The sequence below is a fragment of the Coloeus monedula genome (assembly GCF_965178545.1).
Source record: "Coloeus monedula genome assembly, chromosome: Z".
In the NCBI taxonomy this organism is placed as follows: domain Eukaryota; kingdom Metazoa; phylum Chordata; class Aves; order Passeriformes; family Corvidae; genus Coloeus; species Coloeus monedula.
The window spans coordinates 12,151,742-12,164,913 of NC_138822.1; the positions used below are offsets into that span (position 1 = coordinate 12,151,742).

Sequence of the window (13,172 nt, forward strand, 5' to 3'; positions counted from 1 at the left end):
ACAGCAGTTTCTAACTGTGAAAAAGTTTTCAGATAGAATTTGAATTTGAAAATACCTCTAAAATTATATATGGTTTAGTCAGATCCATTGTTCATTTAAAATGAAAAACAAATATTTCATGACTGAAGAGTGGATTTAATTATTTTCACTTTAGTCCAATGAGAGAAATTCAGGCTTTCACATGACTTTGATGTGACCCAAATAGGTTGAGTTGTTATTCCAATCATTTAATATTACAAATAAATATGTCTACAGCTTTATTTTTTGTATAATATTTTCCTAGGTAAACTCTAAAATAAAAAGTTGCTAAATGATTCATTGCATAACTCAATTAAATGCAACCAAATTATTACTTCTTCATTTTTCAGAAGCAGAAAAAATACACAAAATCACAGACACCTTAGTCAAAACTGAAGACAAAATGGGTGTGCTGAAATATTCAGTACGTAAAACTTTCACAGATGGTACATACTCACAGTATCAGCTTTCAAAAGCAAAGAACATTTCCAAACAAATTTCTCCTGTCAAAATTTCTCTCTCCAGTTATCAATAACCTGTATCAAAACTGCTCATTACTGAATCACTTTACAAGTCTTAGATGGTGTTCTCTAAATGTGACTTGAACATAATGAAAACTTACTCATCAGTAACTCATTGTGTTATCAACAATATAATGTACTTCATATACCTGGGGAATCCCAAGACTAATGTAGCCTGATCTTAAAACATTTTAAAAACTTTTAACATAAAAACAAAATACAGATTGGCCTTATCTGCTCTTTATACTTTCAGATGTTAGTTAATTCCTCAAAGACTTTATTCTCCCATTCCTTAGGTACTTATTCTGACTTCAATTACCTTGGAAGCACTGTAAAAAGAACATGCAAATCCTCTGAAGCAGCATCTTTTTCCCTAAAAAGACCACCAATATTTTGTAGCAGATGTGAACTAATCGAAAAATAAGGATAGTCTTTCTCAGCTTCACATGAGAGGACTACTCTCTCCACAATAACAAGGTAAGAAACATAGGGGATATACAAGAAGTGACAATGCACCTAAATAAGGTCTTTGGCAGGATCCCCATTCAAGCCATGAAAAACCACTGCCAGATCCTTTCCCTGCCAGTCTGCCTTTCAAAATACTGAACTACAAATCCCACATTTGCTACATTTTATTCCACAGAGAAAAAGTACATAATATACTACAACGTTGGAAATCCTTCCTAGAGTTTCAGCAGCAAAGAGGGAAAACACACAAAGCCAACTGCTACTTCTTGATCACATCAAATTTTTCACACTTCAGAAGACACAGGTGTTTATTTAAGAAGGCAAACATAATAACCTAATTTCAAAGGCAAATGAAATCTCCTCATAACAGATCATGCAGGAGCTCAACTGTGCAGTTTATTTCTCAGTGTGCATGGCCCCAAAACACTTTTATTTTGATTCATGCTCTTTAGCACTCCAACGCAACTAAGATCACAAGTACATATAAATTGTTTCCATTACCAGAACTTCCAACAAAATGATGTTTGTATCTCAAGTACCTTCTAAATTACCACTTCTTTTTTACTTAAAGTCTCAGTTTTTCACATATTCTTATTTTCACTTTCTGAAACTCAGACAACAGTACTGTTCTCACAACATTCTTTTTCCACATATGCCTTCTGTAACACTAACCTATTCTAGACTCAAGTTTTGCAAACCAAGAACAGAATTTATTAATTTTGGTGTACAAATTAGACTATCAGCAGTCCTAAAAATTATGATTTTTTCTAAATATATATTTGGTCACTCTTACAGATATGTATGATCTTCCTCATAAAACAAAGGTATAGGTAACTGAATGTAAGTCTACATACACCTACTCTCAGTCTACAAACACATATGAATGAGATGCACTCAAAGAGGCAGCCTAATTGAAAATGTCAAAGTAAATCCAAATGTCCTTCTTATGAACGAAAATTTAAATAACCAAGCCTTCTAAAAAGTCTTGTTTCCATCTCCAGCTGTAAATATATTAAAGAAAAATAAAAAAATCACCTTTTTCTCTTACCGTATCAATTGCCACACACTATTTTCAACAAAAATAATTCATTTGAGGTTCTAAAATAAGCATTTCAGTTTGCATGTACATAGGCATTTCCCTAGGGAAAGTTCATCGGCAAGCCACATATGGCCAGATATAATCCTCCTTCAATGCACAAAATCTAACAGGGAAACAGCTTTATTAACACATTTAATCAACCACTCCCCTGTGCAAAAACTAACCAAAAACCTACCTCATCTTTATTGAAGCTTGTTTAAGAAGTCTACTCTAGTTAAGCTAGCGTAATTTTTCTCGTACCAAGGTTTAAACTCACATGAACAAATCTGAGGGCTGCCAATATCCAAACTACAGTATCTGTTCTGTACATTTAATTTTGTCAGTTGAAAGTCTGCTACCTAATGAACAATAATGCATCCTCCTGCACCACCCCACTGCCAGCTCTGGTCAAAATGCTGTCACATCAGAAGACAGGTATAGTACTCGAGGTCATCCTAACTCAATACAATTTTTCCACAAATACCAGACTGGACTAACTATGTAGCAATTAAGATCTCCAAGCAATCTCTTCATCTCTGCTAATTCTAAACAAACATTAGCAGAGATGGTCACTGCATAAACATTTTTATTTTCTCACTGACCTGGACAGCAAGTTTGGCCCTAACCTATAAACTGGACTTCATCATAGGCTTTCACCACAAAACCCTACCAACTTCACTTTATGATTCCATGCAAGTGCATGCATTTACTTGATCAAAGCTTCTGTGCATGCATCCTTCTTGCACTTTCATATAATCACCATTTCAGAGTAAAAGTTGTCAGAAAGGAGAGTCATAACAACAGGAATAACTTTTAGAAGTCTAATCATGACAGTATTAAAGCTGATTTACTAAAGAGCACAGAAAGAACAAAACTGATAGTTAAGCAATATTTCAGTCATTTGTTTCTTCACTTTTCCACCACCACAACCATACAGACTTAAATGGGCTATATTGTCCACAGCTGACAGAAAGCTAACGCTGAGCTAGCTAATACTACATAATGGAAGCTTCAATTTTCTACATGAACAATTGTACCACGGCACACAACTGTTATAGCAGCACAACAGAAAGGTTCAGATTAGCCTAAGGCTAGGCCAGAGAAACTGTGAAGTTAACACATCTAAAAGTTAGAAAACAAAGCAAAGAGTATTGCATTTCATCTAACACTGTAACTACATCTGAAGACAAAATTAAGCACATGGTAAAGCATACCAGTGCTACATGGGAAAAAAAAACCCAAAACATTTCTGAGTCCTAAAAACACTAATTCTGTCTCCAGGTTAAATTTTGTATTGGCTAAAATACATAATGTGCTCTAGTATTCCACGGTGATTGTGAAGATCAGTTTTCAAAATTAAAGGTATTTTTAGTTTTCTGACACAATTCACTCTGTCACTTAACTTTAATTACATGATCAAATTCTACTTCAAGAACTTAGATAGGAGCCAAATTCAAATTTAGTAACTCCACATGTCAGGAAAGGGATAACTCACAGTACAGGAAATGTCTCCAGACTAAGTTTTGCAGCTATGAATCTGTCAAGGCTTTCTAACAATAACAAACTACAAGGCAATCAAATTATTCTGCTGTCCTATTGTCTCCATAAACTAGATAGGTACCTTTCACAGCAGTTCCAAGTATTTCACTATGAAATACACTTGCAACTCTCCTCTCACTTGCATGGCTTTCACTGCAATGTATACCTAAAACATCTTTATTAAATTGAAACTATAGCTCTACAGTATTCAAAAGGCTATAAAGCCTTTTTCTTGTGTCGTAATTTTAATACAGAAAAAAATGTACGGAAAAAGTCTCAGACACCACACCAAATGGAATCATGCTTGACACCTTCATATTGAATGCATACAATGCCTAGTGACACAAATTTAAGGAAAAACACTAGCCACAGTTAAGATCTTGGATTCATCATTAGTGAGGTAATACAAAACATACTTAAACCAATGCCTTCCTGTGGAACTCAAGAGGAAAAAACAAGCCTCCCAGTGTTTTACACAAAATCAAACAACATTGAATATAAAATCATCTGATGTAAATTAAAAGTTCTGAGAACAAAATAACCTGACGCTATTGACACCAGTTTTACCACGGTCTGATGGTAATTACTTAACTACACTGATTTTAAATCAAAACAAAATTCTCAAGCACTAAAATGAGAACATGTCAGTGTCTTGATGTGGGCACTGTATAGTAAACTCTTGATGTACTACTCAGGAAGATTAGGATAGAAACATTCCTCAAGCATCAACACTAGCTAAGCTTAGCTGTCTACATATTAGTGTTCAACACCCTAACAGCCCCAGTGCAGTAATTTCAGCTTGCTGGGTATCTTCCACATTTCCACAGTATTCCCAAGCCACCCTCTGATACATCTTCAGCTCTCTTTCTTCACAAAACCCCTTGTTCCTTCCCACACTAAAATGTTCCCTTCTCACTCAGTGAAGAGAGATGTTCTGTTGCTTGCCTGGTATCACAAGTTGCAGCTGAACAGCTCTCAAGCTACTATCACAAAAAACAGGTAACATCCCCCCTTCACCATGGTAATGGTTAATAAATATGTACTATCTAAGTTGGTTTTTATGAAGCTTATAGGAACTTATCTTCACAGGCATAACAATCTAAGCTTGGTGAAAACTGCCCTAGAAATTACAAATTTCAATAGGCAGCAGTTGAGAGAGCTACACATCAGAAATACCTAATTTCCTTAAAAAACAGACTTTTTTCAGAAGAAAATTCAAAGTACAATCTTAAAAGTCTCCCAGTGTTTTACACAAAAACAAACAATACTGAATACTGTTGGAAAAATGAAAAGCAAAGAAGAGCATTTCCATAAAGACATTTATATCTCAATCTGACAAAAGCTTAAGAGCAAATTTAGTTATTCTGTCTTCCTCTTGTCTGTCGGAAAAATTCTGCCTTCCCTCTTTACTGTTAACCATAAATTCAAGTTTCATCCTTATTTCTCCAGATTTAGAGATGCCTCAGCCTACCATCAGCAAATGTTACACAGAAACTTTAATGACCTGACACACTGAGCAACCTGCTCCTGGAACATTGCAAGAAATGAATGAGTGCCAACTGAGGTGATTTTCCACAGACAGTAAAAAACATTTTATACTGAACTTCTCTGTTTTCAGAAGAAAGTATTTGCAAGGTGCAACTAAGAAAATACTAGTGGTTGAGGTTAGAAGTGAAACATGTCTCCCATAACCCTTAAAGCAATCATGCCCCTGACTTCAGCCTCTACAGCATTACTTCATCTTCCCAAGATTACTGCACAATTACTTAGGATTTAAGACAGCTGTATTTTTATGGACATTATATATTTAAACTGACATGAAAAATATCAAGAGTATAGGACATTAAATATGTTCTTCATTTTAAGCTAGCAGAACTCCTCTAAAGCAACACTGAATGCCTTTAAAGATTTCTTTATACCATTACACTAAAAAGCTGTTGAAACATGCTAACAGCCATGCTAGCTACTTCATTTAAGTTCAAATATAAAGACCTAAAATGGAAAATGCTTAGTGCCTTAAATACAGAAAGATACTCACAGGATTCTTCTACATATAACAATGCAATTTTTAAATAGTACTTTCTTTTAGGCTGCAGACATGTGTCCCACCCTGGATGAAATCACACCTTCCAGCCTCACAAAGGGAATCCGCCAAGAAGCCCATGCTTTTAAAGCATTTTCTACAAAAATACAGCCAATGTACAACGGCTCTCAAAACGTAACAGATGCAACATTCACTAGGTAATCAGCACCTCAAGCTGGAAGACAAACTGAACCAAAAAGAACAGTTTGATGGGCACAATAGAACCCAAGTCTGAAATTTTGTTCTGAAAAATGCAATTAGATAATTATGATGGGTTAGTACAATGGCTCTTCTACTGCATGGGACACTACCTGCTGCTCCTGCTGCTCACTAGCATCAGCACTCCATGCCTCAGTGGAGACATTACTCCCTCAGAGTAGCAGAAAGCTCACACACTCAATAACCTGAATCCACTCAGTGGAGTACACAAGAGGCAAGACAGAGAGCATGAGTGGAGCTACAAAACTGCACAGACAGGAACGGAGCAGGGGAATGCCTGGTAGTAGAGAGAAGGGCCTTTCCAACAGCCGGCAGCACAGTCACAATGACTGTGTTTCACAGCCCATCAAGTGCATCCCTTCAAGAACATCACACCCCAGTGACCTCCATACACAAACTGCCACCCAAACACCACCTTCAACTCTGCTTCTGCAGGAAACTGTTACATCTACATTCTGTTATTGCACACGGTTTACTGAATAAAGAGCATGGCAACTCACAAATTACTCAGTGAATAATTGCAGAGAATACAAGAAGGTGTGACAAACCACATACTTCAAACTGAAGTCCAGCCTCTGCTTGTCATAAAACATTTGTATTTTTGGCCTACTGAAAAGGACATCATCCTCCACTGTTGCAGTTCACATCCAGTCTTAATCAAAAATAACATAATTTAAACACATGGTTGATGAAGAGGGAGTCTGCAGGGAAAAGAAATTATTTCTAGGGAAATGACATTAAATTATTAAGAGATTTCAGTGAAGTAAAACTGCTACTACAAAGTCTTGGCATGTTAAAAGCTAAGGAGGCTAGTAAGCTTAGAGAGAAGACCCTAAAGTATAGGAAAAAATGGTTGCAATTTTATTAATGATGTTACAGACGAAGTCAGATTAAGTAATAAACTTACCTGAATATGCAAATCTTACTTGGGTGTATATCATGGGCTTCTGTGACCTACAGTTATCTGAGTAAACATTTTGGCAAAGACAGTTCTGATTGATCAGTATGTCTCCTCCCATTCCTAACTCCACTGCACAAGGCAGGATACCAGACACACAAATGGCAAGAAAACTGTTTTAGCTTTTCACACCTCCAGGATGTACTTATTTTGTACTAAATACCCTTCTTTGAACAGCCAAATGGGGATTTTAATGTATCTTATACTAAAAAGCTTTCCTACACGAACTCAAAAGCACCCAATAAAGGAATGAAAAAGAGAGGGGAGTATAGTTCTTAAAAATATTCCCTGTAAGAGATAAGGAACACAGAGTTAAATAAAGATCTTAGAAGAATAGGCTGGGAAACACATTTGTAATATTCGAAAATTGTTGTATATTTAATAGTATATATTTATTTATATATTTAATACAAATATTTATATATTTAATGTATATGTATATTTAATATAAAAATATTTTCTGCCCCTTTTCCTAGAAAGAATCCTTTTCATTTAAGGCAATGAATATATCATCTATAAAACACTAGAACAAAATATAAGAGGTGAGCTAAATCTGACCAAAATAAACTAATGCATATTTTACTACTAAGAGTTTCAGAACTTCTTTTGAAAGTACTGCTTTCAGAAAGCTCCCTAAGTAACCACAATCCAAACCAATTCCACAGCATGGACTGCTGTGTTATGTCTCCTCTTCTACATCTTCCCTGTACCAAAGAGACATTAAATTGCAAGTGGCTTACCTAAGATCACAAGGAGGGATGGATGGTCCTGTCACTGTCTTCATCTGTGATCATCACCCTAAGCTTTTAACTACTTTCTTACTAGTCTGCTTTTATTTAAGCAATTATTTAGCTTCAACGCACCTATTTTTGTTCATCCAACTGTTTCAGCTATAGCTTACAAAGTTCTAGAACTCCAGTGACAACGTCTAGGAGGCTACTCAGAATTAAACTTAGAAACAAGCTCAGCAGCATCAGGCTTGATCTCACTGCATTGTTTCTGCAGCCACACTGAGGAAGCATTAAAATGCCTACATAGCATAAAAAAAATTAAGGATTATCAGAAAGTATAGAACAAGTACTTCAAAGTTATTTTTTTACCTTTTAATCGATATGGGAAATCAATTATATAGAAGTCTCAAAACATTTTTGAAAGTGTTAAAGGCCCCGCATACATTAGTTGGAAACATACCACTCTGTTTATATTATTGAATTATTCCCCAGTATCACAGTCAATTTAAGATCATCTAAACACAGACACCGCTGAAAAGGATTGTTCCACTCTTCCCCTAAGCACTGTCAGGTATTTTGCTCATACAACCTCAGGTGAGGTATGAAGGGTTGACTGAGGACTCTTGACATTAATTTGCAGTTGAATCATTGAGCTTTAACTGTAAAGAAACAGTATGTCAAACTCCCTTAAAACTTTGTTATTCCTGTGGTTTGTGTGTGCTTTTAATTACACTTTTATGTATGCCATCCTAAAAAAATCACTTGAAAGTGAAAAAAAAAGCCTGAGGAACAAGATGTAGCTGTATGTTTTGTTTACAGCAGACTGAAAAAAAAGTTCAGCAGGAGAAAAGTTAGATAAAGACAGTTAATACAGCTGATCAGTACGTGTTCCTTAGAAAGTTCATTTTTGTAATCAGAAGATATTGGGGAAAAGTAACCACTGTCACTTCCCTATTCCTCATGTTCCATCTATTGTTGTCTCAAGGGCATAACTAAACTAAGTAATTCTTAAACATCGTAAGACTTCCTAGTCTTTTTCAAACAAATTTTCAAGACAAGAATAGACATGTCAGAAATACATGTAACTTTGATACTTCTAATCACAGAACCATTTAGCACAGTAATTAGTGAAACAAGAACAACTTTATTTTCATAGGATAAACTGCAGATACAGTGAGGATGCTAAGATTTGATACACTGCATGAGCTTTAATAATGCAATTAATTTAATTATGAGACTACCAAAAACTGAAAAATTACAACAGGAAGTAAATTCAGTCTTTTTAATCATACATAAGTAGGCTGGACAAGGAAAAACTCTTTTGTAGGTTCTGTTACTTTAGGGGAAGAAAAACTTCAGAAGTGTTAAGATATGGACTGTAACAGGTTGATTCTATTAATTAATCTTAAATATATTTATCTTGATCACACAGAAGAAAAAAGGTCTACAGAAAAAGTGATGAATGAGAACTGGCACTCTAGATTCTGAAATTCGTTTATATTTTATAAGCCAATCTATTTGATGCAAAGTGGCAAGAGAAAAAGATTAATTTTATTAGCTGAAAGTTATTCTCAGCTGATGTAAATAGTCAGCCGTTTGCCAGATAATTTCTCCATTTCAGGCCAGCACAACAAAATACCACTTTTTTCCACTGCAAATACTGTTTAACTGTTGAAACTTCTCAATTAAAAAGAAACTGACTAAGGGATATTGAGGTCGAGAGAAGACATCTGCTAAAATATAGCTAGCACAGAAACTTCTATCTCATCTTTACCCTTTAAAGCAAAATTGCATTACTCCCATCTTGGACTTTAACATCCCAATGCAGCTCAGGATAAAACGTATTCACTAGATAATTGTGTTCAGAAGAGGTATGAGAGTCTAAAGAGCAGATAAGTTGTTTATCCTTACAAGCAGTCATAACCCAAGCAGTAAGGCTTAATATGCTTAACAGTGTGCTTCACTTATAATCATGCTTAAGGACATGCACAGTATCTATTTCTAACTATGTATGTCAATACAACTGATCTCAACTACAAAATTCAGCAAGAAAAAAAAAAAAAATCTTCGATTATATTCCAATTTCTTTTTACACACTGCATGTCACTTCAACGTTCATTAAGGACGTACCAGCAAAATGAACAGGAATGCCTGAAAATAAGCTCTGTCCAAGTTCCATGGCGGACCACTGAAATATCACTTCTAGAGATTTTAATTAATCAAACTTAAAACCACTACATTCAGAGTGCCTATAAATAACTTCCCATAAAGCAAAATAAAAGGTAAGAATAGAAGAGCACTGGCAGCTCAATTTCCCTCTAACCTGCTAATCTGCTAACCCAGCAGAATCGCACTCCAGCAACCTGCGTCTACAGAACAGGAAAACAAACTTACTTGTTCCTACAAACCCAGCTCAGTGCTCGGTCGGACCAACCGCCGCCAGCACCACCGACACCGGCCGCCAGCCAGCGAACCCCACCGCCGCGACCAACTCCTGCAGGAGAGGGCACTCGGAGGTCTCACAACGGCGGCTTTTGACACCCGGGAGCGCAGCCACAGGGAGGTGACGGGCCCTTCCAGCGCCGGCCGAGCCCCGCCGGCACTGCCGGCGGCCGCGGAGTGCGCTCTGCCCGGCTCCCCGCACCCGCCTGGGGCAAGGCCCCGCACGGGCGCCGGCTCACTCTGCCCCGGCCGCTGCGGCGCTCACAGGGGGCTCCGCAGCCCCCGCCCGCCCCGCGGCCGGCAGGGATAGGGGAAGGAGCCAGTCCAAGGCCTCGGCCCACGGAGGTGCTGCGGCCGCCGCGACCGACGCCGCTCCGAGAGGCGGCTGGGGACAGCGACCTACCAGGGAGCCGAGGGGAGCACAGCACACGCTCGGCGTTCGGCCCTTCACCTCCGGGCACTGCTTTCCGACCCGCCCCGCCCCTGGCGCGGGGCTCCGAAGGGGGGCCGGCCGGGGCGGTGCTCGAAGCGGAGGTGAAGCGGCGGCAGCCCCGAGCGCCCGCCCCTTCGCACCGCGGCATAGGCGCCCTGGCGGGCGGGACGCGCCGCGCGCCCCTCGCGCGGGTGATTGACAGGCCGCACCGGCCACTCTGGGGGCGGGAAGCGAACGCCAGGGCGGGGGAGGGGCGGGGCTTGCTGGTGGGCAGAGCCGGCAGCCAATGAGAGCGCCGAGGGGCGGGGTGGGGCGGGGCCGCGAGGGGCGGGGCGGGGCCGGGCCGTGGCACCAGTGCCGGGAGGGGGCCGGGGTAAGGAGGCTGAGCGTCGGCGCCGCTGCTCCCGTCAGAACCCCGAGATCCCGCTCGGAGGAGGCAGCGGCCCAGCTGCGCACTTCCCTCGCCTCAAGCGTCTCCTTAGTAGGGACAAAGGCACCTGTTTAGTGAAAGTCTGGCTTCCAGGGATTGCCCTGTGCCCAGAGGTGGCTGAGTCAGTGTCAGACGGCAGCTGCGGGGCGCCTGGAACCGCAGCTCTTTTCCATCCTCTGCTGGGTAAGAGTCCCCAAGTACCAGCATCCTTCGTCGCCGGGCGGACCGCGCCTGGCAGTTTCACAGAAATGCTGTGCCCGTCTTGTGCTCCCCGCGCTCGGCGGCGGCCACGCCGCTTGTTTCGCACGTGGGTGAGGTTACCCTGCTCGCCACACTCGGGCATCCTGCATTCCCTGTCCTGTGTATCCGTACAGGAAACGGGGAAGACAGAACCCCGCTCTCGCTTGATGTCTGCAACAGCTGCCACGTAATTATTTAAAAATATATATAAACGCTACATAACACCACCGACTTTGTGCCAACAGTGATCTTTAGGCCCTTTTTTAGTTCTCCAGTCAGGAGACTAGCATTTTAAAAACTTTGAAATTGGAGTAGCATTTAGGCCACAGAGGGTGTAAGGCTTTAAGTATTATCTTTTTTGTATTTGAAAGCATAAAAATAACTTTAAAAGTTTATTAACAACTTGGTTTACAATCATAAATATGGAGGAGAGAGGATGCAAAGGGTAAGTGTTGGAGGTTCTGACAGCTCTTGGAGTATTGGTTGTTCAAGTAATTTTTTAGGTAAAGTTGGCACATTCGAGAACATTCTAGAAGTCCTTGTAGAAAAAAGAATTAGAAGCAATATACCCTCAAGAAACTTTCAGAAATCATTTGCTCAAGCTTCACTTCCTTGTCTTAGTAGACATTGAATTACTTTTGCCAAAAAATTCTCCATAGGCAATCTGTACTGTTAGTCCTATTAAGAAGGATCTTGGTGACATTTAGCTGTGATCTTGCAGTTTAGGCCCATTGATTATTGCCCTGTATTCATGCTAAGTATTTTGCAGTGTGCTGGTATATAGGGCAGGCCTCAGGAACGTCACTGTCTTTCATTCTCAGAAATGTGTTAACTCCTCGCTTACCCTGAGGAGCACAGAATCACCTTCAGAACTTCTCTCTGCCAGCAATTCACCTCGACCTCTCTAGCATCATACGTGACAGTACAGAGAGCTGGTGTTCTGCTTTGAAAGTTTCCCCTCTGTAAAATGTGCCTTGATCAATGAGGATTGAGCACATACTTAGTTCCAATTACTATTGCAGGATCCTGACAGACACAAGCATTCCACTCTCCCCAGCAACTAAACAGAGACGAAAAATAGTCTTGTACTACTATGATGCCAAGTTCATCAACTTTAATCAGAAATGGACACATATTCACAAGTACCAATACTGGTTTTCCCAACCTTTTCTAAATACGGCCTCATAAACCTAACAGTAAGTGCAGGTTTGGGGAGGGGGGTTGTGTGTAAAAGCTGTAGGATATTTTTCCAGTTATGACTGGCCATTAGTTCAACTTAACAAATTACTTGATTACCTGTACTTCTAAGATTTGGCTGATGAACATAAGGCAAAAGAGAAAGATGTCTTCCACATCTCAGAATTTAAAGAAAAGTGCATCGATTTTGGGTAGTTAGAATTACAGCTGGGCTGCAGTGGTGAAGAAAGTGGATGATTGCTACATGTAATCTTAATTTTTAAGAGCATCAGAGACATGCCATGCCATACATCAAGTACATAAAACAGAAAAAGAGTGCTGTGGCTTCAACTTTATAGTGTTCTTGTGGTTTAATCCCAGCCACCCACCAAGCTCCACGCAGCACTCACTCACTCCCCTACCAGTAAGATAAGGTAGAGAACTGGAAGAGTAAACGCCAGAAAAATTGTGGGTTGAGATAAAGACAGTTTAATAGGGAAAGCAAAAGCCACAAGCAAAGCAAAACAAGGAATTAATTTGCTGTTTCCCACATGCAGGCAGGTGTTCAGCCATCTCCAGGAGAGTAGGGCCCCATCACACATAGTGGTGACTGGGCAAGACAAACACCATCATTCCAGACATCCCTCCCCCCCACTTCTTACTTCTTCTGCCAGCTTTATATGCTGAGCATGACGCCACCTGACAAGGAATATGTCTGTGGTCAGTTGGGGTCAGTTGTCCCAGCTGTGTCCCATCCCAGGTCCTTGTGCACCCACAGCCTACTTATGGTGAGAGGCAGGCAGGGAACCAAGCAGCCACGAGCAACAGACAGAGAA

At 40.0% G+C, this 13,172-nt stretch overlaps 1 protein-coding gene across 4 annotated transcripts in view; it reads right to left on the reverse strand.

Moving 5' to 3' along the window:
• CSNK1G3 (casein kinase 1 gamma 3) overlaps positions 1-10,514 on the reverse strand; it is a gene marked incomplete at its 3' end in the record, with an annotated part of 81,292 nt that extends 70,778 nt beyond the window's left edge. For 3 of the 4 annotated variants that reach the window (XM_082301260.1, XM_082301259.1, XM_082301257.1), the window contains exon 1: positions 10,010-10,155. Of the gene's footprint in view, positions 1-10,009; positions 10,156-10,460 lie in introns of those variants that run through there. The other variant, XM_082301258.1, reaches the window with a different exon arrangement.
• Between the last annotated feature and the right edge of the window lie 2,658 nt (positions 10,515-13,172).